The sequence below is a fragment of the Priapulus caudatus genome, unplaced genomic scaffold (assembly GCF_000485595.1).
Source record: "Priapulus caudatus unplaced genomic scaffold, Priapulus_caudatus-5.0.1 Scaffold1149, whole genome shotgun sequence".
NCBI lineage: Eukaryota > Metazoa > Priapulida > Priapulimorpha > Priapulimorphida > Priapulidae > Priapulus > Priapulus caudatus.
In genome coordinates, this window is record NW_014578210.1 from 29,692 (window position 1) to 35,756 (window position 6,065).

The 6,065-nt window shown below is 44.0% G+C and overlaps 1 long non-coding RNA gene across 1 annotated transcript in view; it reads right to left on the reverse strand.

Annotated features, from left to right (window-relative positions):
- The window catches only part of LOC106815566, a 22,883-nt gene extending 20,768 nt beyond the window's left edge, over nucleotides 1-2,115 (reverse strand). Inside the window, exon 1 of the long non-coding RNA XR_001394759.1 lies at nucleotides 2,105-2,115. This is a non-coding gene — a long non-coding RNA (uncharacterized LOC106815566). The remainder of the gene's footprint in view (nucleotides 1-2,104) is intronic.
- Between the last annotated feature and the right edge of the window lie 3,950 nt (nucleotides 2,116-6,065).

A 6,065-nucleotide genomic window follows, 5' to 3' on the forward strand; every position in this document is an offset into this window, starting at 1 on the left:
ATTATTATTATTATTATTATTATTATTATTATTATTATGCGTGTGCGTGTGTCAGTTCTATATAGACGTTATGCTATGCTGCCTTCTTTCTTTCCGTCTCTCCCTCTTTCTCTCTCTCTCTTGCTCTCTCGTCCGCTCTCCGTTTCTCTCTCTCCAGTCTTCTTGCCAGCGGTGTACCCAGCGACTCCTCCTGTGTCTTAATTCTTCCGTCTCTATCTTCCTTGCGTAGTATCTTCTGTGGCTCCGTGGCTCGTGAATCGTTTGTAGTGGTAGCATTCTGCGTTATGTCAGCAAACCCGGTTCGAACTGTCGACGGCATCAAAAATGTAACGAAGATGTGACGTTACCCGTTTCAAAGTAGATTTGTTGTAGAGATGAAAGAAAACTCCAAAGTCCAAGCAGTTGTGTTTAGCAAATAGTATTCTTGTTTCTCAAAGCACCCCCGTGCGTGCGCACAGAGGCACGCATCCGCGTGACCCGCACACTCTCGTCCGTTCTTCCCCTTTCAACCAAGAACCTTCCATTTATACATTTCTATCTAACAAAGAAATCAGTCGCGCGCGCAGACAACCACACCCGCTGCCCACATGCACAACAACTGACTCTCAACCGTTTCTCGTCTCCATCATCCATACTACATCAAACGCGCTGCCGCCGACTAACCCATTATATGCAACCACCGTCGCGACATTTCTAAACACCAAACTACTATTTCTAACATCTGCAAACCACAATTTACAGTAGGTTTTTATCAGTTTGTGTGTATCAATGTCAATGACGCTTCTCATACTGAGCAAGCGCATATGGACTTTCATCAGCAATATTTACAATTAAATTGACTACGTCACGAATTTTCTATGGTAAAATTTGTAAAATGTTTGTTGCCATTTTTTTACATTAAAAGTAAGAACTAACGGGACTAAACGTATCGTAAAATTCTTACCTGATAAGATTGTTTCTCAACTAGTTAAAAATCCAAAAAACCTGGACGATTTGATATTAGTGTTCCTTACATTAATTGCTTGCTATGGGCTATGTATGCGTCACGAGTGTATGTTCACATCGAACAATATAGTAAAATAAGAAGTATAATGCAGCAATTTAACCATAAAAAGTGAACAGAATTACTTATATTTTGTGAAAAAGAATATTAATTTTATGTTTTACTATTTACGGTGACGTAATCACTTTAAGCCAGAATTCCCCCATTTGGGAACCGCTGCGGTGAAAATATGCGACAAGGGAAATATTGCCTTTGTACATGTGCATCACCTGACCCACGTGGTGTCTCTAGTTGCGAACACCTTGGTCACACGCAGACGTCTTGTGCACGGTCGGTTTTTTACCTTTTCCTCAATCCTCATGCTGCTGCCCTCAGTGATCGTACATGAGTAATACGTTTACGCTCATCATATCATGTGCGTTGCCGTTGGTAGCCAATAGGAAAGTGATAGGAAAGTCAATATAGATAGCAGGGTTCTCCAAGAGCACTTATAGCATGGCGGGATCGTCGAGGCCCGCCATCCTAAAATGCACCCGCCACTCTAAATATCATAGCCGCCATGCTGGTGTATACACAAGAAGTTCAACACGTTGTTTATACGCAGAGGCTACGGGTACGGCAGTCCCACACACACGTACAAACAGTCACCATATCCCTATCCCTAACCCAAACCCAACCCATGCAACCCTAACCCTAACCCTAACACTAACTCGAAACCGACTCGGCTATCTTATATACGCGTGTTATAGTACCCAATTAATCTATGGTGCATAACCTTTTACTTTCAATATTTTGCATCTGAACTGACAATTATTTTGAATTTATTTTATTATTAATTATATTATTATTTTGAATTTTCCGATGGCTTTGCCCATGCCAAAACAACATTTTCACCCCACATGCAGTGCTTCAACTTTACACACTAGCACTGTCCAGATTGCCCATACTCAACTTCTACCCGGACCCCTCCACTGAGCAGCACCCCCATGCTATAATGAATGAACAGTAGGTCAACGCACACTGTAGCTCGACCACAAAAAAGGACACAAAGAGGGAGTAAGAAGAAGTCCAGTTTTAATTGAGCAACAGCGACGTACCTACTATAGAATAGATGGCTAAGTAGTAGAACGTAGTTACGACGACTACATTATAGCAAACGCATTGCCCCATCTGTATATGCGCGAATTAATTATTATAACAAAAGGCGTGTCTATCGAAGCGAAACCGGTAAATCGGCCGTGTCCTAAATCGACGTATCAGCGGTTTGATAGAAAAGCGCTTTGTTACCTTTACATAAAAACAACGCAAGATAGAATCACCAAGTTCGATTAGGCATTAGCTGATCTTTGCTACGTATGTTATAACACATTAACTGATTATTCTTATATAATCATTATTAGCAAACTACTTAATAACTTACGCTTTGACTATCGCCAATATTGAATGTTCGAACCGTCTGAAATCGCTCGCTGGCGCCGATTTCGCACGGTCGCCAAAAGCGACTTGCGCAAACCGTCTTAAGATAAAACGAGAAACGTTACAAAGCGCTTTCGCGAAACCGTCTAGGATAAAATGCGAAGATTTGCAAAACCGTAAAAGCGCTTTCGCTTCGAAAAAACGCCTTTCCATGCAAACAAACATTTTCACCCACATGCAGTGCTTCAAATTTACGACACAGAGTCCTTTTTTGTGGTGAGCTACAGTGTCATTGACACTTTCATTCATTATAGCATGGAGGTGCTGCTCAGTGCTAGGGGGGTCCGGGTAGAAGCTCTGAGATGCAATCTGGGACACTCTGTGTGTAAATTTGAAGCACTGCATGTGGGGTGAAAATGTTTGTTTTGCATGGCAAAGGCCATCGAAAAATTCAAAATAATAATATAATAAATATGGCGGATAGTCAAACGTAAGTTATTAAGTAGTTTTCTTAATAAATGATTATATAAGAATAATAAGTTAATGTGTTATAAAAACGTACAAAGATCAGCTAAATCCTAACCAAATGGTCTGCCAGCTTGCGTTGTTTTTATGTAACAAAAGCGCTTTCACCAAACCATGCACTGATCACGTGATTTAGGAAACCGATTTACCGGTTTCGCTTAGATAAAAACGCCTAAAAACGCCTATTATGAATCACAATTTGTGACCGTAGATGGCGCTATACCAGCTTTGTAGTGATGGCGTTTGAAATAAATAGGTTATGCTGCGTTCCGACATGTTTTGTAAATCTTTACTCTAATATAGACGTTTTATCGGCAGGGTGGAGAGGAAATACCAATTTTGCATTAAAGATATTGTCAATAAAATCTTGTAAAACGAACCAGACGAGTGGGACACCACACTGTTTGTGTCTATATAATATGCTATATAATTGCCAAACCATACCTAATTTGCATAATTTTTTTTTAAATATCAAAACCTCTACGTTTAATATGGGAGCATAGCAGTAACAACTATACCCAATTTCAAACATGTGGGCCAAACGGTTCCTGAGTTATCGTTGACCGAAGCGAAATGTTGACGGACGGACGGACGGACGGACGTACGACGGACGACGACCCATGGCAATAGCTCAGCTTGACGATGTCAAGGTGATGAGCTAAAAAGCTTGGACAACCCTGGATACGTCTTTATTTGCATAGCATGACTGGATGTGCATCACATGATTATAGTATCACATGATGTGATATACTAATCTATAGTAAACAATGTACACGCCATGGCAGCACATGTAAGACGCTACACAAAGCATCTATAATCGCAGTGTAGCAGTGTTTCATCAGCATCTGTGTGTCTATCGGGCATCATGTGTGGATCTCATGTGCTGAGGGGAAATAATTCATTCCCTCGGTGATTTCCCTTCAGGGAAATCACCGAGGGAATCTGCTTAAAAGGCAGGTGAAAACGAGCAAAGACGATGGATGTGGAAACGAGGTGCTAACGAGCAAAGACGATGGATGTGGAAAACCTACGTTAGACGTGTGCAGAGAAGATATCAGTGATCAGCAGATACATTGCTTAGTAAACTTTTGCTTGATTATCCTACATTGAGAACTTGAACGCGCTATTGCTTACCGACATTGTGATGGTTGAGAATTCGTCCGTGTTACTTCTGTGAGAGACGTGCATACTATTGTCATCATCTGGACTGTAGTGATCGCTACAATCCTATATCTCACCGACACCAAACCTACGACACCGAGAACAGTTGTTACATCAACGGTAGTCTCACAAGAATCTAAGAACAATGGCTGCAATGAAGCTGGTCACGGCGATTGTGCTGTCCGCAGCGATCATGCGGACGGCGGCGCAGTTCCTGCAGCAACCACGTGACAGAGCAGCAGCTATAGGTACCGACGTCACCATGCACTGTAAGCTCGACCTAGGCTATGATAGTGATGCACATAGTCCACCCATTGCTCAGTGGTATCGTAACGGTGACCCACTACATCTCAGTGATGAACACAGGTACGCTTACATTGACGACAACAGGCACGCTACAGGCGACTACAGCATTCTGATAGCCGACCTACAGCTCGATGATGGCGATGCAGAGTTCTTCTGTGAGTGGCAGCGGGATCAGGTAATGCCAGCTGATAGACCTCGATCAGACACGGCTAAACTAACGGTACTCGTGGCACCGCAGTCAGTTGCCATGTCTCTTATAGACAGCTCCCTATCACCGCACGGAAGGCTACAATTCTCTTGTGTATCAGACAGCAGTAATCCAGCAGCTAGCATCACCTGGCGCCTGAATGGTGAAGATATCACTGCCGACTCCAACCAAGCAGAGGAGGCGGGTTCAAGAAACAAGACGTTCACAACAAAAAGTCTCCTGAGTCGCACGTTTTCATCGAATGATAACAACAAAGAACTTCATTGCCGTGTATTTATCCACGATGACCTACCGGTAGTGAAAATATCCGATACTCTATACTTCAGAAACACTGCGACTGCGACAGTATCAGAACCGGCCACTGTTACTGACAGCACACACTTTGGCGACAAGCACTACTTCATTAAAATATTACGAAAACTCGTGAAAAAATCTGCCAACGCAGACTCCATCAACGGGAAAGACGGAACGGCAACAGAAGACAGTCGGAATAAGCTTGCTATACATGAAGCGAACACACCCGTTCGTTTGAGTCCTGATTCCCTAATCATGCTACTCATACTTGCCGTGTGCGGGGTTCTCATTAAGAAACTGGTTACTCTCTTCGTTCCCAGAATCCCGGCATGCTTTCGCCACATGTGCGAGCGCATTGACTGTCAGACACCTCCAGAAGAGGGCGCCACAGTTGATAATCACCACAACAAGCGAAAGATGCACGGGTCCTATCGTAATCGTGACAGGGCGGACACAGGACAACCGCTGCGGCACGAGTCAGTTATTGGTATGGAACACACCAAACCGGACAGAAGCTACCAACCACAGCAGCAGTATGACACCGATCCCAAAGAGATCATCACACAACCTGCCAGACGCTATCAACCACCGCAGCAGTATGACACCGATCCCAAAGAGATCTTTACACAACATGACAGAGCCTACCAACCTCAGCAGCAGTGTGAGTTCGGTCACAGGGACACTCACACCCAGCCTGACAGAACCAACCCACAGCAGCAGTGTGAGTACGGTCACAGGGACACTCACACCCAGCCTGACAGAACCAACCCACAGCAGCAGTACGAGTTCAGTCACACGCAGACCAACACCCAACCTGACAGATACAACAGTCTACCTTGGCAGTCTGGGTACTACGAACTCCAAGAGGCAAGAATGCCAAAGCGAACGTCACTCAGCCAGCAGGGGGCGCCAGCGCTGATAGAGGTGACGACAATGAATCCAGCTAACCCACAATACGTGCAGTATATCTAATCCAGTCGTTGTCTGATCAATTAGTCATACTAATCATAGAGCACCCATAAACATTGGACTGCTTGTAACGTGTGTGTGTGTGTGTGTGTGTGTGTGTGTGTGTGTGTGTGTGTGTGTGTGTGTGTGTGTGTGTGTGTGTGTGTGTGTGTGTGTGTGTGTGTGTGTGTGTGTGTGTGTGTG